The sequence below is a fragment of the Mesoplodon mirus genome, assembly GCF_964341445.2.
Source record: "Mesoplodon mirus genome assembly, chromosome: 16".
Classification (NCBI taxonomy): domain Eukaryota; kingdom Metazoa; phylum Chordata; class Mammalia; order Artiodactyla; family Ziphiidae; genus Mesoplodon; species Mesoplodon mirus.
The window spans coordinates 47670647-47693273 of record NC_138992.1 but is presented as its reverse complement, the minus strand read 5'-3'; positions in this window follow the sequence as shown (position 1 = coordinate 47693273).

The following is a 22627-nucleotide window of genomic DNA, read 5'->3' as shown; positions in this document are numbered from 1 at the left end:
TAAATTAAAGACAAAACTCTACAGATTAACACATTTCTGTTCTCTCAGAGGTGGAATTGTGAATTCTTTAGTCATTTAAGTAACAAGGTGCCTGGTGTTACCAAAGTGATTTCTGTAAAGTTAGGAATGTGATAACACATTTCAGTTACTGCTTCAAAGAGTTTTTTTGTTTGTTTTTCTTTTTATGGCATATATATTAGTGTGATGTAACTTAAAATACTTGCCCCTACCCTGTCCCATTCTAACTTTATTCCACCAGAGAAATGTATTTCTTTTTAATAGTCTGCATTTCTGAATGACATTTTAACCTTTTAAAAAACCACTTTATTGAAGTATAATTGATATGAAAACAACTGTATACACTTAGTAAACAACTTGATGAGTTTGGAGATAAGTATACAGCTGTGACACCATACCACAATCTATGCCATAAACATAGCCATTATTTCCAAAAGTTTCTTCCCACAGTCTTTTATTATTATTATTAATGATAATACAACACAAAATCTGCCTTTTTAGAAAATTTTTAAGTATACAATTCAGTATTATTTAATGATAGACACTCTTCTGTACAGTAGATCTTCAGGACTTATTCATCTACATGACTGAAACTTTTCATTCTTTGACAAATATCCCTTCTTTTTTCCCCTCCTCCTAGCTCCTGGCAACCACCATTTTACTCTCTATTTCTATTAGTTTGATTTTTGTTCATACAAGTGGTATCATGTAGTATTTGTCCTTCTGTGTTCATTTTTATTCATTCAGCATAATTTCCCCTAGGTTAATCCATGTTGTTGCAAATGGAACCATTTCTTTCTTTTCTAATGCTGAGTAATATTCCATTGTATGTATAAACCATATTTTATTTATCCATTCATCTATCAATGGACATTTAAGTTGCTTCATTGTCTTGGCTATTGTAAACAATGCTGCAATGAACATGGCATGCAAATATAATTTCAAGATCCTAATTTCACTTATTTCAGGTAAATACCCAAAGGTAGAATTGCTGGATCATTTGGTAGTTCTATTTAAAATTTTTGAGGAACCTCCATAATATTTTCCATAGTAGTTACACCAATTTACATTAGCACTGACAGAGTTCAACAGTTCCTTTTTCTCCACATCCTTGCCAATACTTGTTATATTTTGATTTTTTTATAATAACCACCTAATACATATGAGGTGATATCTCATGGTTATATTGCTTTGCATTTTCCTGATGATTAATAATATTGAGCACATTTTTCTATACTTGTTGGCCATTTGTATGTCTTCCTTGGAGAAATGTCTACCCAGTTTCTTTGCCCATTTTTAATTGGGTTATTTGTTTTATTGCCATTGAGTTGTAGGGGTTCTCTACATATTTTGAATGATAATCCTTTATCAGATATATGGTTTGAAAATATTTTCTCCCATGCTGAAGGTTGCATTTTTATAATTGTTTCTTTTGCTGCATAACAACTTTTTAGTTTGATATAGTCTAGCTTATTTGTTTTTGCTTTGTTATCTGTGTTTTTGTTGTTAGAGTCAGGAAAACATTGCACACATTTCAAGAATTTCAATAACATTTCACTTATGTTTCCCTTTAGGAGTAAATCTGTTAGATATAATAAATGAATTCAGTTAAGTTAAGGCATACAGAATGAACCTACAAAAATCAGCTCTACTTCTACACACCAACAATGAACTACCTAAAAAGGAAATTCAGAAACAATCCCATTTTCAATAGTCTAAAAAATAAAATATCTAGAAATAAACCTAACAAAGGAGGCAAAAAACTCATACACTAGAAACCATAAAGCCCTTATTAAGGAATATTAATTCTTCCAAATCAAGAGCATGAGATATCTTTCCATTTCTTTATATCATCCTCAATTTCCTTCATCAATATGTTATAGTTTTCAGAGTATAGGACTTTCACCTCCCTGGTTAATTTTATTCCTAGGTGATTTATTCTTTTGACATGATTTTAGAAGGGATATTTTTAGTTTCTCTTTCTGAGAGTTCATTATTAATGATTAGAAAAGCAACAGATTTCTGTATATAAACGTTGTATCCTGAAACTTTGCTGAATTAATTCATTAGTTCTAATAGTTTTGGGGTGGAGACTTTAGGGTTTTCTATATAAAGTATCATGCCATCTGAAGATAGTGACAGTTTTACTTCTTCACTTCCATTTGGTATGCCTTTTTATTTTTTTCTTCTCTGATTGCTGTGGCTAGGACTTCCAATATGATGTTAAATAGAAATGGCTAGAGTGGGCATCCTTGTCTTCTTCCTGAATTTAGAGGAAAGGCTTTCAGCCTTTCATTGTTGAGTATAATGTTGGCTGTGGCCTTTATTAATATTGTTAAAACATCAATATTACTTAAAGCAATCTGCAGATTTAATGCAATACTTATCAATATACCCATGACATTTTTCACAGAGCTGGAACAAATTGTTCTAAAATTCATATGGAATCACAAAAGACACTTAGTAGCAAAGCAATCTTGAGAAATAAAAACGTAGCTAGAGGAATCAGTCTCCCAGACTTCAGACTATACTACAAAGCTACAGTAATCAAAGTAGCATGGTACTGGCACAAAAACAGACACATATATCAATTAAACAAAATATACAGCTCAGAAATAAACACACAAATGTCGTCAATTAATCTATGACAAAGAAGGCAAGAATATCCAATGGAGAAGAGATAGTCTCTTTGATAAGTGGTTCTGGGAGAAATGGGCAGCTACATGTGAAAGCATGAGATTAAGACATTCCCTTTTACCATATGCAAACGTAAATTCAAAATGGGTTAAAGATCTAAATGTAAGACCCTAAACCATAAAAATCCTAGAAGATAACATAGGCAGAATGTTCTGACATAAGTCGTAGCAAATTTTTTTGGCTCTGTCTCCTAAGGCAAGAGAGATAAGAGCAAAAAGAAAAAACAAAGAGAGAGAGAGAGAGAGAGAGAGAATTAAACTTAAAAGCTTTTGCAAAGCAAAGGAAGCCATCAACAAAATGAAAAGATGACTTAGAGAAAATATTTACAAATGATATGACCAACAAACGGGTTAATATCCAAAATTTATAAACAGCTCATGCAACTCAATAACAACAGCAACAACATCAAAATAAAAAATTGGTAGAAGACCAAAATAAACACTTTTCCAAAGAAGACATACAGATGGCCGAGATACCTGAAAATATTTTAAGCATTGCTAATTGTTAGAGAAATTCAAATCAAAACAACGAGTTATCACCTCACAGTGCCAGAATGGCTACCATCATAAAGTCTACAAAGAACAAATATTTAGTGAGAATGTAGAGAAAAGGGAACCCTTGTAACTGTTGGTAGGAATGTAATTTGGTGCAGCCACTATGGAAAACAATATGGAGGGTCCTTAAAAACCTAAAAATAGAACTACCATGTGATCCACCAATTTCACTCCTAGGTATATATCAAGAAAAACTAATTAGAAAAGATACATGTACCCCAATATTCATAGCAGCAGTATTTACAATAGCCAAGATATGGAAGCAACCCATGTGTCCATCAACAGATGAATGGATAAAGAACATGTGGTATATATATATATATATATATATATATATATATATATATATATATATACACACACACACACACACACAATGGAATATTACTCAGCCATAAAGAAGAGTAAAATTATGTCATTTGTTGCAACATGGAATATTATGCTTCATGAAACAAGTCAAATAGCGAAATACAAATACTGCATAAGACTACCTATATATGGAATCTAAAATAAATACAAATGAATGTATATAGCAACACAGAAACAGACTCAGATATGGAAAACAAACCAGTGGTTTTCAGTAGGGAAAGGGAAGGGGAGAGGGGCATGTTAAGTGTATGGCTTTAAGAGACACGATGTATGAAATAGATAAGCAACAAGAAATATTGTATAGTACAAGGAAATATAGGCATTATCTTGAATTACTTTTAATGGAGTATAAACTATAAAAATACTGAATCATTATACTGCACATATGGAGCTAATATAATATTGTAAATCAACTATACTTCAATTTTTAAACTTTTCTTTAAAAAACTGATGAAAGACATTTAAGTAGACTCAATAGAACACCCATAATTAAACTCATGCATTTATGGTCAACTGATCTTTGACAAATGTGCCAAGAATACACACCATGTAAAAGATAGTCTCAAATGCATGTTTTTGTGTACACTGGCTCTTCACTCCTTTTGAAAAGAATAAAATTGGACCCCTATCTTACACCATACACTAAAAATAAACTTAAAATGGATTATAGGTTTAAATGTAAGCCCTGAAACTCCAAAACTTTTAGAGGAAATCATAGAAAAAATTTATGCCGTTAGTCTTGGAAATAATTTCTTAAATAAAACACCAAAAACACAGTCGTAGTCGTAGTCGTAGTCTTTGTAATTTCCTTTATTCTAACTTTGAGCTTAACTTGTTTTTGTTTTTAATAGTTCCTTGAGCTGTAAAGTTAGTTCTTTTTTTAATTTATGATTTTCATTGTTTCTCAAAGTAGGCATCGATTGCCTTTTCCTTTTGTGTAAAGTAGACAACTAGATATAAAGTTTGAAATCTGAAGTTTTCTTATTCTCCAGAGACCTTAGGGCCTCACATGACTGAGTCTAAAATGATGCAATAGAATCACTTATGACTAATGTTAACAAGTCATGTAGTAATATGTATAAATCTGGCTTAACTGGTTCATAAGTGTTCCTGTGACTAAGAAGTGGTAGATAGCAGAATTAGGTGTATTGGGAGTGTGAGACACCAGTGTTAGCAACCTAATTGAGCCTTCAGTGCCTACTCTAATCTATCTTATATATATTCTTCCACTAGATGCTGAAATGCAGCTGAGTATACCTAAATATGAACATGTATCTACTGGTTATTAATTTTGAATAGGAGCTCAGGTATTTTGGTCACATGGATTACTGGGTCAGTTTTTCAGATCTATCACTAACCAGTAGCAAACCTGGAATTATTGCTTAACAAGAGACAAGAATTTGCCAAAATGAATTTTTTTTTAAAGTAAGGTTGGGATTCTTATTTAGGCTTTTAAACAGTCTTCATGGAGAATCCTGATTTTCCACAGACTCAACAAGTATCAGCGAATCATCTGGGTCATAAAAACAGAGAGACAGAATTCCTTGCAAAGGAGACTGAATCAGGTAGAAAATCTTCTTAAGCTCTGGATCAAACCCAAAGATGATAGCTTTATGAGTTCCTTGACAAATCAACATACTTCAACAACACACCAAGTATACAACAAGGCCTGCTGAACACTGACTGTGTTTTAACTGAAGGGGATATGAGTAACAAAACTTGTCTTTCTATCAGAAAAAATATCACAACATGCTCTAGACAACTGGAATCCCTGAACACTTCAGTGAGGTAACACCCCTCGTTTGGAGAGGCTTAGATCAAACGCTCTGGTATGCATGTTTTGAGCTATGTAGGGTATCTATTGTTTCCTGCTGTATAAAACATATCTGCATATTGTCATCAGTATAACGGTTCAGTGTGATACTGTGTGGAATGGCAATATAAATATTTTGACACAGAGCTGAAAAGTTTACAAGATCCCAATTCAAGGTGGTTAGGTGAAAAAATATAATCAGTCAGTTTTTGTTGTATTTGTAAAAGAGCAAACAAATAAACAAAGAGAGTAGTTGCCAGATTCTTAGTCATATACCAGGTACCAGAAGTGGTACAGCTTTATTCCAGTAAAGAGGCTATATAAAGAATAGTAGTACCATTAGCCAGACTCATCAAGAAAAAAAGGGAGAAGACTCAACTCAATAGAATTAGAAATGAAAAAGGAGAAGTAACAACTGACACTACAGAAATACAAAAGATCATGAGAGATTACTATAAGCAACTCTATGCCAATAAAATGGACAACCTGGAAGAAATGGACAAATTCTTAGAAATGCACAACCTGCCAAGACTGAATCAGGAAGAAATAGAAAATATGAACAGACCAATCACAAGCACTGAAATTGAAACTGTGATAAAAAATCTTCCAACAAACAAAAGCCCAGGACCAGATGGCTTCACAGGCGAATTCTATCAAGCATTTAGAGAAGAGCTAACACCTATCCTTCTGAAACTCTTCCAAAATATAGCAGAGGGAGGAACACTCCCAAACTCATTCTACGAGGCCACCATCACCTTGATACCAAAACCAGGCAAGGATGTCACAAAGAAAGAAAACTACAGGCCAATATCACTGATGAACATAGATGCAAAAATCCTCAACAAAATACTAGCAAACAGAATCCAACAGCACATTAAAAGGATCATACACCATGATCAAGTGGGGTTTATTCCAGGAATGCAAGGATTCTTCAATATACGCAAATCAATCAACGTGATACACCATATTAACAAATTGAAGGAGAAAAACCATATGATCATCTCAATAGATGCAGAGAAAGCTTTCGACAAAATTCAACACCCATTTATGATAAAAACCCTGCAGAAAGTAGGCATAGAAGGAACTTTCCTCAACATAATAAAGGCCATATATGACAAACCCACAGCCAGCATCGTCCTCAATGGTGAAAAACTGAAACCATTTCCACTAAGATCAGGAACAAGACAAGGTTGCCCACTCTCACCACTCTTATTCAACCTAGTTTTGGAAGTTTTAGCCACAGCAATCAGAGAAGAAAAGGAAATAAAAGGAATCCAAATCGGAAAAGAAGAAGTAAAGCTGTCACTGTTTACAGATGACATGATACTATACATAGAGAATCCTAAAGATGCTACCAGAAAACTACTAGAGTTAATCAATGAATTTGGTCAAGTTGCAGGATACAAAATTAATGCACAGAAATCTCTGGCATTCCTATATACTAATGATGAAAAATCTGAAAGTGAAATCAAGGAAACACTCCCATTTACCATTGCAACAAAAAGAATAAAATATCTAGGAATAAACCTACCTAAGGAGACAAAAGACCTGTATGCAGAAAATTATAAGACACTGATGAAAGAAATTAAAGATGATACAAATAGATGGAGAGATGTACCATGTTCTTGGATTGGAAGAATCAACATTGTGAAAATGACTCTACTACCCAAAGCAATCTACAGATTCAATGCAATCCCTATCAAACTACCACTAGCATTTTTCACAGAACTAGAACAAAAAATTTCACAATTTGTATGGAAACACAAAAGACCCCGAATAGCCAAAGCAATCTTGAGAACGAAAAACGGAGCTGGAGGAATCAGGCTCCCTGACTTCAGACTATACTACAAAGCTATAGTAATCAAGACAGTATGGTACTGGCACAAAAACAGAAAGATAGATCAGTGGAACAGGATAGAAAGCCCAGAGTTAAACCCACGGACATATGGTCACCTTATCTTTGATAAAGGAGGCAGGAATGTACAGTGGAGAAAGGACAGTCTCTTCAATAAGTGGTGCTGGGAAAACTGGATAGGGACATGTAAAAGTATGAGATTAGATCACTCCCTAACACCATACACAAAAATAAGCTCAAAATGGATTAAAGACCTAAATGTAAGGCCAGACACTATCAAACTCTTAGAGGAAAACATAGGCAGAACACTCTATGACATAAATCACAGCAAGATCCTTTTGGACCCACCTCCTAGAGAAATGGAAATAAAGACAAAAATAAACACATGGGACCTAATGAAACTGAAAAGCTTTTGCACAGCAAAGGAAACCATAAACAAGACCAAAAGACAACCCTGAGAATGGGAGAAAATATTTGCAAATGAAGCAACTGACAAAGGATTAATCTCCAAAATTTATAAGCAGCTCATGCAGCTCAATAACAAAAAAACAAACAACCCAATCCAAAAATGGGCAGAAGACCTAAATAGACATTTCTCCACAGAAGATATACAGACTGCCAACAAACACATGAAAGGATGCTCAACATCTTTACTCATTAGAGAAATGCAAATCAAAACTACAATGAGATATCATCTCACACCAGTCAGAATGGCCATCATCAAAAAATCTAGAAACAATAAATGCTGGAGAGGGTGTGGAAAAAAGGGAACACTCTTGCACTGTTGGTGGGAATGTGAATTGGTACAGCCGCTATGGAGAACGGTATGGAGGTTCCTTAAAAAACTACAAATAGAACTACCATATGACCCAGCAATCCCACTACTGGGCATATACCCTGAGAAAACCATAATTCAAAAAGAGACATGTACCAAAATGTTCATAGCAGCCCTATTTACAATAGCCCGGAGATGGAAACAACCTAAGTGTCCATCATCGGATGAATGGATAAAGAAGATGTGGCACATATATACAATGGAATATTACTCAGCCATAAAAAGAAATGAAATTGAGCTATTTGTAATGAGGTGGATAGACCTAGAGTCTGTCATACAGAGTGAAGTAAGTCAGAAAGAGAAAGACAAATACTGTATGCTAACACATATATATGGAATTTAAGAAAAAAAAATGTCATGAAGAACATAGGGGTAAGACAGGAATAAGACAGACCTACTAGAGAATGGACTTGAGGATATGGGGAGGGGGAAGGGTAAGCTGTGACAAAGTGAAAGAGCGGCATGGACATATATACACTACCAAACGTGAGGTAGATAGCTAGTGGGAAGCAGCCGCATAGCACAGGGAGATCAGCTCGGTACTTTGTGACCGCCTGGAGGGGTGGGATAGGGAGGGTGGGAGGGAGACGCAAAAGGGAGGGGATATGGAAACATATGTATATGTATAACTGATTAAATTTGTTATAAAGCAAAAAAATAAAATAAAATAAAATTAAAAAAAAAAAGAATAGTAGTTACAATTGTGCAAGTTGGTTGAACTTATATTTGAAACATTTAATAATTTACATCAAATCAAGTATTGATTAAAATAATTAAAGATGACCTAGTGAACAAGCAGCAATTTAAGTTGTTCTCTTTGAAATAGATACCATTTAAATCAACAAGGTAAAGTGGCTCATGAATATATTTTGCTGGATATATTGGGTAGTCTCACTTGATAATTCAAAATTTAAATTTGCATTATTAGCTGATAAATTTACACTTAGTGACAAATGTAATTATAAAACTAAGGTTGTGAAATTGACAAAGCAGTGTTTTTTATATGAATTCTCTGTCAGATATTTCAGGTTGCCTTAATCAGTAAAATTCCAATTCATTTATTTCAGAGATTACTACATTTTAGAGGTTACAAGTCTAAAATTCCTAGATTTCTTTACAGTTTATGTTCTGTCCTAGGTCCTGCCATGCATAGCATCTTGAGATGTAAAGGGTAGACATGATTCAGAGATATCATTGTTTTTATTTGCAATCATTGTTATGGATGTAAGAGGCATTTCAGTAGCAATGGTAACAGGGGATCGATCCAGTGTTCACTCCCCAGCTTAGTGGTCATTAGAAATAAATTTTGTTTGCAATGCCACAACTGAGAAATTTTAATCTTGCTGGTTATAGTTGGATTTCTTGATCCCTGGATCCTGGTAGAGTTGAAGTGAATAGTTGAGGTTGCAGCTTCTGTATTCCTGGCTTTTGGATTAAAGAAAAGATAGGATTTCCCTTGGAAGGCTAGTTCTGTGCTGTTATTCTGGTAATCAATCCAGGAAGCCCAGGCTGGAGCCTTCATTCCTAGTCATTCCAAAGTATTTGTAAGTGTCTAATTACCTTATTAAATATCTTTCTTTATCTTAGGTTTAATGGTTTAAAATACAGGTAAACAAGTTCTGACATAACTACTTAGATTATCAACTACTACAGGATATGGTGTGTCATGATTTTAAATGCCAGTCTTCTCACTGCTGTTAATCAAGTAACTAATCTTACTCAATTTTTAATTTTACTTCCTTTTTAAGGAACTGATCACCATAATACCTTCCTTGCATTTTAGTTTTAAACAATTTCATCCACTAGTCATATACATGAAAATATTTTTATGCATATAAATAAGAAACAATATAAAAGAATATTATGCATTTGAAAATGTGTAAAATATTCTACCTGATAAACATTTTACAAATATTTTCAAACAGGCAACGAGTAGAGACAAAATACCTGGTGAAGAAAATTTACATAGGAGTGTAGTAGCAGCTGGCCTAGGGAACATTTGCAAGAACGTTTGTGCATTTGGCCTGGGCCAAAAACAAACATTTGTTTTAACATAATGATTGAAATAAGCATTTTAATATAGGTAGAGTTTGTAACCACAACGTGTGTCTCCAAACAAAATAAATTTAGGAAAGGATGGCTCCTGCAAATATGTTTCTTTGCAAAGCAAATATTTTATTTTTTAGGATTTTTTTTTGCCAGTGCAGGTGTTAATGTATATGCTAAGTAAAGTGTGGGTGTCATTCTTCATGGTAGAATAAGGGATACAATGTTTTCTTTTTCTGTAGCTATCTTCATTCATTACATAGTAGGAAAAGACTGTTCATTGAAAATAATAGACCATAAAATTAGAAATAAGATAGATAATATTTACTATTACCCTTCATTAAAATGTCTTTGTCAAATGTAGTAAAGAAATCTAAACGTGCTCCAGTCATAATACTGTTCTGTAAATGTTGGGTGATAATAGACTTTCAATTGTATGGAATGTAACATTAACAACTGTGTTAATATCTTATTTGTTTATGTTTCAAAATACATATATATGGTTTTATGAAGTATATCTGCCTATTATACCTATGTTACTACATTATATCTGAGGACATTTAACATATTAGAGCTAATGGAAACTGCCTTCTTGGAAGATGGCTCTTGGGTCTGAATGCATGATTGATTTCCTTGGTATGGGAACTGTGGATGAAAGCCGTACCTATTAACTACTATATGGTTTAGGAGAGCACATGAATGTATATAGCTCCTTTCTATTTTTAGTACCATTCCTGACTCTGTCACACTGGGTAAAAAGGCCTAATTAGGGCAAGAAAATTGGGAAGATAATTAATTTTCTACTGGTCCAGAGTAGATCTATTAAAGAACCAAGTAACCAGGATGTCAGGGCATTCCTGGGACAGAGGAGCCTGAAAACCTTTGGAAGAAAGTCAATTCAATAAAATTCCACATGGTCATCCTGTATGCTGTCATTGAAGCTGACTTTCAAAGATCATTTTGAGTCAAGAAGGCACTATGTAGTCATGCTCTAAACTCCCTTCTCAGTTTTAAGATAATACTAAAAAACAAAAACAAACAGAAAAGAACCCCATAAAAATATAAAGCTCCTTTGAAAATAAAATAAATATTTCTATAAAATAGATACTCTGAAAGTGGGAACTTACAGTACTAAGCTGGGGCTCAAAAATGGTGTAAATTCAGAGATAGGTATTCAATTCCTTCTAATTAAGAATGTACAAAAACTACTTAACATCATTGAAGAGTTTATGGGAAATAATTCTCATTTTAGACCTCTATATAGTTAGATTATCATCAAGACTGAGTATGAGTGAATGAAACAAATAAACAAACAAACAATAATTAAAGATATTTACTACCTGAATGAAATAATTCCCCCAAAATAAACTCCTACCAGGAGAAAACAAATACAGGTGAAAAAGTAGAGAACTAACAAAAAAGCGAGCAATAGTTTTGATGTTTCAAAAACTATGTACTACTAAATGATAATAAAATCTATTTTTAAACTATGAAACTGAAATTGTGGACATCAATATTCAAAAATACGTGATTGTGTTATTCAGTGAATGACTAAAGCATACAAAGATTCTTGCCATATTCAGAAGTAGAATATAAGTACTAAATGACTACACATTAGAAAAAATATGTATGATTGTTTACCAATGGAAAAAATTAGAAATATGTAATTTGCTTAAGGTTATAATTAAAGAGGAGAATAAGGAAGGACTAAGAAGCGGGGATAAAAAATAATGAAGAGCTTAGAAAAAACATGGTAAAAAGAAAAATAAGATCAAACAAGATGGTAAACACATCTACTCTTGAGTGTGATGGACTCAGACCTTAAAAATAACCATTAGGCCTGCAGAAAAAAAAAACTAAAATTGGAATATCATATAAATCAATTACTGAAGGTGCTAGGTAAATAGAAGAAGAAAGATTCTGGTGGGGAATGCATTCTCTCTTGGAAGAAGGAGGACAAGTAAATTCTTATCTTGGCAGTTTTTAACCAGGGCTAATCATATTTGGCATTACATGATAGTGACAGCAGTGGCATTGATGAAATCATTTCAGTGATGGTGGTAGGTAAATGGTGATCTTTCAGTTCTGAGAAACCATAAAACTGAAACCGGGGAAACCCTGATTGCTGAAAAGTGTAGTGGAATTCCAAGAGGGAATAATGCAGAGGTGGCATCTCAAAATCATTTCTATCTATATCTCTGACTCACCTCTGAACCTTGAATGAGCTAAACATACCCAGAAAAACTCAGCTAAAGACTAGTTTTCCAGACAATGTCTATTGAAGAAGCTGTCTTTTTCTTCACTGCATATTCTTTGTCTCTTTTGTCATAGTTTAATTAACCATATAAGTATGGATTTATTTCTGGGATCTCCATATTGTTCCATTGATTTATATGTCTATATAGCTGCTTTTATGTCAGAAACATATTGTATTGATTACTGTAGCTTTGTTTTATAGTTTGAGATTAGAAAGTGTGGTACCTCAAGCTTTGTTCTGCTTTCTTAAGATTAAAGCATAGAACAGTCTATTTGGGGTCTTTTGTTTCCACATAATTAGTGTTGTAGTTCTATGAAAAACACCCTTGGTATTTTGATAGATATTGCATTGAATCTGAAGATGGTCTTTCATAGTATGGTCATTTTAAGAATATTAATCTTGCAGTCCATATGCACAGCATGTCTTTCCATTTGTATTGTCTTCAATTTCTTTCATTAATATTTTATAGTTTTCTGAGTATAGCTCTTTTACCTCTTGTATTATTTGTAGGTATTTTATACTTTTTGATGCAACAGTAAATGGGATTGTTTTCTTAATTTTTCTTTCCATAGTTCATTGTTATTGTATAGAAGTACAACAGATTTTTGTATATTAAATTTTTTTTGACCTAACTGAAGCTTGCAGGATCTTAATTCCCTGACCAGGAATTGAACCCGGGCCCACTGCAGTGAAAGTATGGAGTTCTAACCACTGAATCACCAGGGATTTCCCTGTATATTGATTTTGTATCTTGCAACTTTACCAAATTTATTAATGAGTTGTTATAGTTTTTAAGTGGTGGTGTTAGGATTTTCTATGTATAATATCATGTCATCTGAAACAGGGACAGTTTTATTTCTTCTTTTCTAATTTGTATTCCTTTTATTTCTTTTTCATCTCTGACTGCTGTGGCTAGGACTTCCAAAACTATGTTGAAATAAAATTAGCAAGAGTGGACATCCTTGTCTTGTTCCTGATCTTAGAGGAAATGCTTTCAGCTTTTCATCAGTATGATGTTAGCTGTGGGTTTGACATATATGGCCTTTATTATGTTGAGGTAGGTTCCCTCTATGCCCACTTTCTGGAGCGTTTTTATTATAAATGGATGTTGAATTTTATCAAAAGTTTTTCTGCATCTATTGAGATGATCATACAGTTTTTATTCTTCAATTTGATTATGTGGTGTATTACACTAATTGATTTATGGATATTGAAAAATTCTTGTATCCCTGGGATAAATCCCTCTTGATCATGTTGTATGATTTTTTAATGTGTTGTTGGATTCTGTTTGCTAGTCTTCTGTTGTGGATTTTTATGTCCATGTTCATCAGTGATATTGGTAATTTTCTTTATTTGTGGTATCTTTTTCTGGTTTTGATATCAGGGTGATGGATGTCTCAGAATGAGTTTGGAAGCATTTTTTTTTCCTTTTCACATTTTTAGAATGGTTTACTAGGAATAGGTTTTAACTCTTCTTTAAATGTTTGATAGAATTCACCTGTGAAGCTATCTAGTCCTTGACTTTTGTTTATTGGCAGTATTTTTTTTTAATTACTGATTCAATTTCATTACTGGTAATTTTTCTATCCATATTGTCCACTTCTTCCTGATTCAATCTTGGTAGATTGTACATTTCTGGTAATTTATTCATTTATTCTAGGTAAATCATTGGCATATAGTTTTTTGTAGTAATCTCTTATGATCCTCTGCATTTCTATGGTGTTAGTTGTAACTTCTCTTTTATTTCTGATTTTATTTATTTAAGCCTTCCCTCTGTTTTTTCTCATTGAGTCTGGCTATAGATTTATCAATTTTATTGATCTTTTTGAAGAACCAGCTTTTAGTTTCATTGACTTTTTTCTATTGTTTATTAAAGGATCAATTTCATTTATTTCTGCTCTGATCTTTATTTTTCTTCTACTAACTTTGGGGTTTGTTTTTTCTTTTCTTAGGTTTTTTTTTTCTTGTTATTGTTGTTTTAAGGTTAGTTTGTTTCAGATCTTTCTTGTTTTTGGAAGGAGATTTATATAACTGTAAACTTCCTTCTTATAACAGCCTTGACTGCATCCTATAGATTTTGTATCATTGTGTTTCCATTTTTATTGGTATCCAGGTATTTTTCAATTTCCTCTTTGATTTCATTATTAACCCATTTATTGTTTAATAGCATGTTGTTTAGTCTCCACATGTTTATGTTTTTTTGTAGCTTTTTTTCCCTTGTAGTTGATTTCTAGTCTCACACTGTTGTGGGTGGAAAAGATGGTTGATATGATTTCAGTGTCCTTAAATATATTGAGGCTTCTTTTATGGCCTAGGATGTGATCTATCCTGGAGAATGTTCCATGTGCACTGACGAAGTATGTGTATTCCACTGCTTTTGGATGGAATGTTCTCTGAATATCTATGAAGTCCATCTGGCCTAATGCATATTAAAAGGCCAGTGTTTCTTATTGATTTTTTCAATCTGGATGATCATTCCATTGTTGTAAGTAGGGTGTAAAATCCTCTATTATTATTGTGCTACTGTCAGTTTCTTCCTTTATGCTTTATGTATTTAGGTGCATATATGTTTACAAGTTTTACATCTTCTTGTTGGAGGAATTCCTTTATCATTATAAAAGTCCTTTTTTGTCTTTGGTTTTGTTTTTTGTTTGTTTGTTTTTTTGTGGTATGCGGGCCTCTCACTGTTGTGGCCTCTCCCGTTGCAGAGCACAGGCTCTGGACACTCAGGCTCAGTGGCCATGGCTCACGGGCCTAGCCACTCCACAGCATGTGGGATCTTCCTGGACCGGGGCATGAACCCATGTCCCCCGCATCGGCAGGCAGACTGTCAACAACTGTGCCACCAGGGAAGCCCTTTTGTCTTTGTTTTAAGTCAACTTTGTCTAATATAAATATTGCTATCCCAGATTTATTTTCATATTTATTTGCATGGAATACCTTTTTCCATTCCCTCTTTTCAGTCTGTATGTTTCTTTAGCTCCAAAGTGAGTATCTTGTAGGCAGCATATATATGGGTCTTGATTTTGTATCCATTCAGCCAGTCTGTGTTTTTTGATTGAAGCATTTAGCTTATTTACATGTAAATTAATTATTGATAAGTAAGTACTTATTGCCATTTTGTTCATTGCTTTGGGATTGTTTATGTAATTGTTTTTTGCTGTTTTCTTCTTTTGCTCTGTTCCCTTGTGATTTAATGATTATTTTTAATGTTATGTTTGTATTCCTTTTTCTTTTTTGAAAAATGTAGATTATCTATTACTGATTTTTTTGTGGTTACTGTGAAGTTCATATGTGACAACAATTATATATTTTTTAAATTTATTTACTTGTTTATTTATTTTAAGTTGATGATCTCTTAAGTTTGAATGTATGCTAGCAACCCTGTATTTTTACTCCCAATTACCCAAAATGCTTAATGGTTTTGACATCATACTTACTTTTTGTTTTGTGTATCTCTTAACTGCTTACTGTGGATATAGATAATTTTACTACTTATTTTTAATCTTCTTACTAGCTTTATAAGTGGTTGAACCTTTAATATATGTTTGTCTTTATGGATGAGATTTTCTTCTTTTGTAATTTTCATATTTCTAGTTGTCATCTTTTCTGCTTAAAAAAGACCCTTTAATATTTCTTGTAAAATGCATTTGGTGGCATTAAACTCTTAGATTTTGTTTGTCAATAAAACTCTTGACCTCTCCTTCAAATCTGAATTGATAGCTTTGCCAGGTATAATATTATTGATTATAAGTTTTTTCCTTTCATCACTTTGATTATATGTGGCCCTCGTTTCTGGCCCAGAAAGCTTCTGTTGGAAAGTCAGCAGACTGTTGTATGGGAGCTCCCTTATACATAAGTAGTTGCTTTGCTTTGCTGCTTTTAAAATTATTTCAGGGACTTCTCTGGCAGTTCAGTGGTTAAGACTCTGCACTCCCAATGAAAGGGGTGAAGGTTTGATCCCTGGTTGGGGAGCTAGGATCCTGCATGCCACACAATGCAGCCAAAAAAAAAAAAAAAGATTCTCTCTTTATAATTTTTTGCCACTTTAATAACATTGTGCTTGATTTAGACCTCTTTGGATTCATCTTATTTGGGACTGTCTCCATTTCTGACCTGGATGTCTGTTTCCTTTCCCAGGTTATGAAAATTTTCAGCTATTATTTCTTCAAACAACTTCTCTTTCCTCTTCTCTATCTCTCTCCTTCTGGGAACCCCATACTGCAAATATTAGTATTCTTGATATTGCCCTACAGGTCTCTTAAACTATCCTCATTTTAAAAAATTATTTTTTCTTATTTCCTGTTCAGCTTAGGTGCCTTTCACTATTCTGCCTTCCAGTTTGCTGATCCATTCCTCTATATTATTTAATCTACTGTTTATTTCTTCCAGTGTATATTTCATTTTAGTTATTGTATGCTTCATCTCTGTTTGATTCTTCTATATATTTTCTAACTCTGTTAAACTTCTTTCCGTGTTCATCCACTATTCTCCCAAGTTCATTGAGCATCTTTGTGATCATTACCTTGAATTCTTTATTGGGTAAATTGCTCATCTTCACTTTGCTTAGTTCCTTTTCTGTGGTTTTGTCTTGTTCCTTCTCTTGGAATAACTATCTCTTTATTTTGCTTAAATCTCTGTGTTTATTTTAATGTGTTAGATAGGTTGGTTTTGTTTCCCATTCTTGAAGAAGTAACCTTATGTTTAAGATGTCCTTTGGGACCCAGACCTCACTTTCCTCTGGTCACCAGAGCTATATCATCTAGCAGTCCCCCCTTTGTGGGCTCCATGGTCCCTTATATTCAGCAGGGTCTACTACTATAGGTTTGCTGGTGGTGGTGCTGGCCTCTTGCCTGGTTGGCTGCCAGGCCCTACCCTATAGGGTGGTTAAGGTCATGTCCCAGGCAGCTGGCTGTTTGGTCTGGGGGTGCCTGGGGCTTGTTCTGACCCATGTATAAATTCCTTGGGACCTTTCAACTGTGGTTTAACTCCTTCCATTTAAAGAAAAGACTACTACATAACTAATAGGCAAGGTCATTTCTCATTCTCAGGATATTTATGAAAATCAGGCTTCCTACTTTTTTATTCAAATAAGCATGTTCAAAGTCACCAGGATAAATATTTCACTTCTGAAATCTAATTCTAACATATGTGCCTTGAGGAATGGATAGATATATAGTCAGACAGATCTACAGAGAGACAAATAGATGGACTGTAAAGAAGAGATTAGCTGTCAGTATAAAGCAAACCTCAGGTGAATAAGGTGTTGCCCTTTTATAATTTCATAACAAAGCACTCCATATTTTGCAGTCTCTATTGCATTCTCTAAAGAGTAATTTTTTTTTAATCTGTGCTTTAGGTTAGTGTCACAGAATTGTACATACCAATAAAATAGTATATTATCATTAAGTTTGAGGAGAGTGAGAGGTTCATATTGCTTCTATAATGTGAGATAAAGATAATAATGAATGCAAATGTGCAAACTAAATAGCAGACTAAAAGTGTATTTTTGGAGGGAATGATTTTAGGAAAGAATACATATACACAGCAGGAACTTGGAAAATTACTTCTTTAAAACTACCATGACTGTATACTCTGGAAAGTCAGCCCCCACAGACATGTGGGTAACCTAGTTCCCAAAGAATCAAGCTTATTTTAAGTGATGAATTGTTACTGACAATAACTACAGAAAGTAGATATACAACACAAGAAAATAAAATATCTTGACTGACCTCCTTTCAAAATGTTGAAATTTCAGGTGAGGTAGACCAGACAAGCAAAGTACAGACACTAATTCCAATGTTCTTTGGTACTTTTATCTATTTATTTTAAATAGAAACTATTCCTTCACTGTGCACAGTGAAGAAACTATCAACAAAATGAAAGGGTCACCTAATGAATGGGAGAAGATATTTGCAAATGCTATATCTAATAAGGGGTTAATATAAAAAATATACAAAGAACAAGTCAATATCAGAAAACCAAACAACCTGGTTAAAAAATGGGTAGAGGTTCTGAATAGACATTTTTTCTATAGCAGATACACTGATGGCCAATATGCACATGAAAAGATGCTCAACATCATTTATCATCAGGGAAATGCAAATCAAAACAGAAGTGAGATATCACCTCACACCTGTCAGAATGGCTCTTATCAAAGAGACACAACACATAACAAGTGTTGGCAAGAATGTGAAGAAAAGGGAACCCTCATGCATTGTTGATGAGAATATAAATTGGTGAAGCCACTATTGAAAACTGAGTATAAATGTGCTTCAAAAACCTAAAAGTAGAACCACTGGTAGATCCAGTAATTTCACTCCTGGGTATTTATCTAAAGAAAACAAAAACATTAGAAAATGTATATACACCACTATGAATATTTGTTTATTACAGCATTATGCACAATAGCCAGGATATGGAAGCAACCCATGTGCCCATCAATAAATGAATGGTTAAAGAAGACTATCTATCTATCTATATATATAGATAGATAGATAGATAGATAGATAGATAGATATAGATATATAGATATACACACACATACACACATATACCCACACATACACACACACACACAATGGAATATTACTCAGCCATAAAAGAGAATGGAATCTTGCCATTTGCAACAACGTGGATTGACCTAGAAGGTATTATGCTAAATGAAATAAGTCAGACAGAGAAAAACAAATACTGTATGATATCATTTATATGTGGAATCTAAGAAACAAAACAAATGAACAAATATAAAAAGCAGAGTTACAGATACAGAAAACACACTGGTTTTTACCTAAGGAGTTGGGGGAAGTGAGAGAAAAGAAATAGGTGAGGGAGATTAAGAGGTACAAACTTCCAGTTGCAAAATAAATGAGTCATGGGTATGAAATGTACAGTGTGGGTTACATAGTTGGTAACTAACTAGTATCTTTGTGGTGACATTCTATAACTAGAATTATTGTGGTGATCATTTTGAAATGTATAGGGAAAAAAATCACTATGTTGTGAACTAACATTGTAGGTAAATTATACTTCAAAACCAAACAAGTAAATGAATTCATAGAAGAAGAGATCAGATTTCTGGTTACCAGAGGTGGGGTATGGGCTAAGGGGAATTAGATGAAGGCAGTCAAAACTATTACTAACTTTCAGTTATAAGATAAATTAGTACTAGGGATGTCATGTACAACATCATAAATATAATTAGCACTGCTGTATGTTATATATGAGAGTTGTTAATAGAGTAAATCCTAAGAGTCTCATCACAAGGAAAAATATTTTTTTCTATTCTTTAAATTTGTATCTATATGAGATGGTGAATGTTCACAAAATGTATTGTGATACTATTCCATGATGTATATTAATCAAATCATTATGCTGTACACCTTAAACTCATACTGTGCTGTATGCCTATTAGAGCTCCATAATACTGGAAAAAAATTAAAATAAATAAAAAATAAATAGATATTATTTTCTTCTGCAGAGAACTGTACATTTTTGCATGCATGCCAGGAAACAGTCAGTAATGCTCAGAAGGCAATGCACTGGGCTAGCTGTCAAGTTATTTAACCTTTCTCTATCTCTGTATCCTGTTCTGAAGCTTTATGGTTTCCTTAAAAAATAAGCTAAATAAACACATTCACTCTATTTCACTACTTAGGAAAAGAAGGAAAATTCATCCCAGCTAATACTGTGTCTTAGAAACAAGTAAACAAGCAAGCAAAGAAATCAAAAACACTTCAAGTTATTTCAAAAATCAACACCACCACAAGTTTCATATGCATACAATGGAAAGAGAGTCACTTGCTGTTCACACTTTTGGATCTTTTAACCATCACCACTTATAAACTTTATAGTCATAGTCAATATCATCATCTTTAAAAGAAAGGGCATACTAACACAATCTCTACATTTTTATGCTATGATTTTAATGATTAATACATCTTACACTAGTATTCATTTGAAATATTTTTGAGAACCAAAAACATGAAAAATTCTAAGGTTGTAAATTTGTGTAAATAAAGAGATGATATCTAATCAGCAAGTATAATACGTAAGGGAGTGCAATAGATGATTTAGGGATTTAAAGGTAAATAAGATATAATCCTCATAGAATAATGACTATCATCTAGAAAGTCCATATTATGTCCAAGATATTTCTCTAGCACTTTGCATTTATCTCTCATACATAATTCTCTGACATAGTTCTTGGAAGCGTGATGTTATTTGCTCAAGCCACACAGCTAGTCATTGATAGAGACAGGAGTTGAATCCTGAGTTTTCACTATTATGTAACATTGACTATATTTCTACATATAGGGAACTCAAAATCAATTTTTTTGATAAAAACTAAACTTTCCAGTACATTAGCAGAAATTGGTAGTAGAAATATCAAAACATGTCACTGACTCTAAATATTAACAAATATGAGCACATGTTAAAATAGTTTTACTACAAATGTCACAAAGTCAAATATAGAATTATAATTATTGGTACAGTATAATGGGGAAAAAGGCTGAATAAAAAAGGCCAAAACATTTTGTTTCTTAAACCATTTTTGTTCTTGAAACTATTCAATTATTTTATGTTTAATTTCCCATAGATCCTCCTGCTAGAAATATCAAATGTGATTCTGGCCTGCAAGCATTCCATAGACACAAATGTCACTGAAATTCCATTGACTCATTTACTTTAAATAGCAGTAGAATCATAATATCCAGTAGACATATTTACTTTAAATGCCAACTCACGCTGAGGACTACAATTGTTAATTCAGAAATGAAGAGCATGAAGGAGGATAAAACTACTGAAAGTTTCAACTTCAAAATTGGTTTTAACAAATATTGTAATTAAGGAAAGTTTAGTCTTTTTTCTAAAACCTTTCATGTTCTAAATAATAGTGACAAGACTTTTTTTATAAGACATGAATTGGTTTGAGAAAAAGAGTTGAAGACTGAATTTTTAGTAAAGTTGATGTAAGTGATAAACACATGCTTTGAGAAAATTCTAATGAAACCATATAGCAAAGGTAGATAAAATATTACAAAGAGAAAGTTAAAGAAGAACTGACATAACCACACTTAAGAACTAGGTATCTTCATCAAAAGTCTGTAGAGTCTAATACAATAATGAAACTCAACTTCTGCAGAGGTAATGGGAATTAAAATTGACCTGTGCTGAACACACACATACACAAACACATACACACAAACACACACACACACACTCCGCCCAAAACAGTGAGCTGGAACCAGACTTCATGCTATAATATAGGAGCTTTGTCGAGCCTAAAAGCTATTCCCAATTACCTAGGGTCATGGGGTAGAGGGAGCAAACATATCTTTGAAGACAGATCTGAGCTAAGTCAGCTATGGACTTGGTGATCCATGATATCCTTAATAAAAGTGAGGAAAATACATTATGAATCTTTGGTTTAGAGCTAGATTTTACAGTGAAGACACTGAAGTGAGGTGGGATGAGGTGCCAGTTAAAGCTTTCTATAAAAATGCTAAAGAGGGAAGGGTAAGACTTTGCAATGAAATTATAAAACAAAGAATAATCTAATATGTTCTTCTATGTGCTTTTTCATTATACCCAAAATTTTGATTTTAGTATAGTCATTTTTTTCAATAATTTCTTTATAGTTTGTGCTTTTTGAGTTTTGTTTCAGAAAACTTTCCCCGCCCTATTATACTATGTTTTACAGAGGGAAACAAATCAACCCAGTGTTCCATATAAACTCTCTAAAGGAAATAATGGCTAACAAGTCAAGCTATTAGTGGGGGCAAGGGCAATTTTTGTAGTTTTCACTGGTCTATCAATTAGTTAATCACTGCTGAAATAATTGAGAGCTGGCTGAACACTTAAGGAAGATTTTATATAACCTCTCTTTATAAAACAGCTGGCTGGCTGGAAGAACACAAAGTGCAAGGTTTTATCAATCTTTTGTAGAATTTGCCTTATGGGATAATTTCAATTTCTATCCTATTTTTTAACATGAAAACTCCCAAACAAACTGAAGTTACTAAACATTTATCCTTTATGAAAGGAGAAATTGGTCCAGTGTTGTGCAGAATTACCTTAAAAGAATGTTGTTTGTGGTAATTACAACTTTTGATAACGATCCAAATGTTGGCTGCAGATTGGAAGGTACACTTGTTTCACTTTCTTTATTATTGGTTAATAT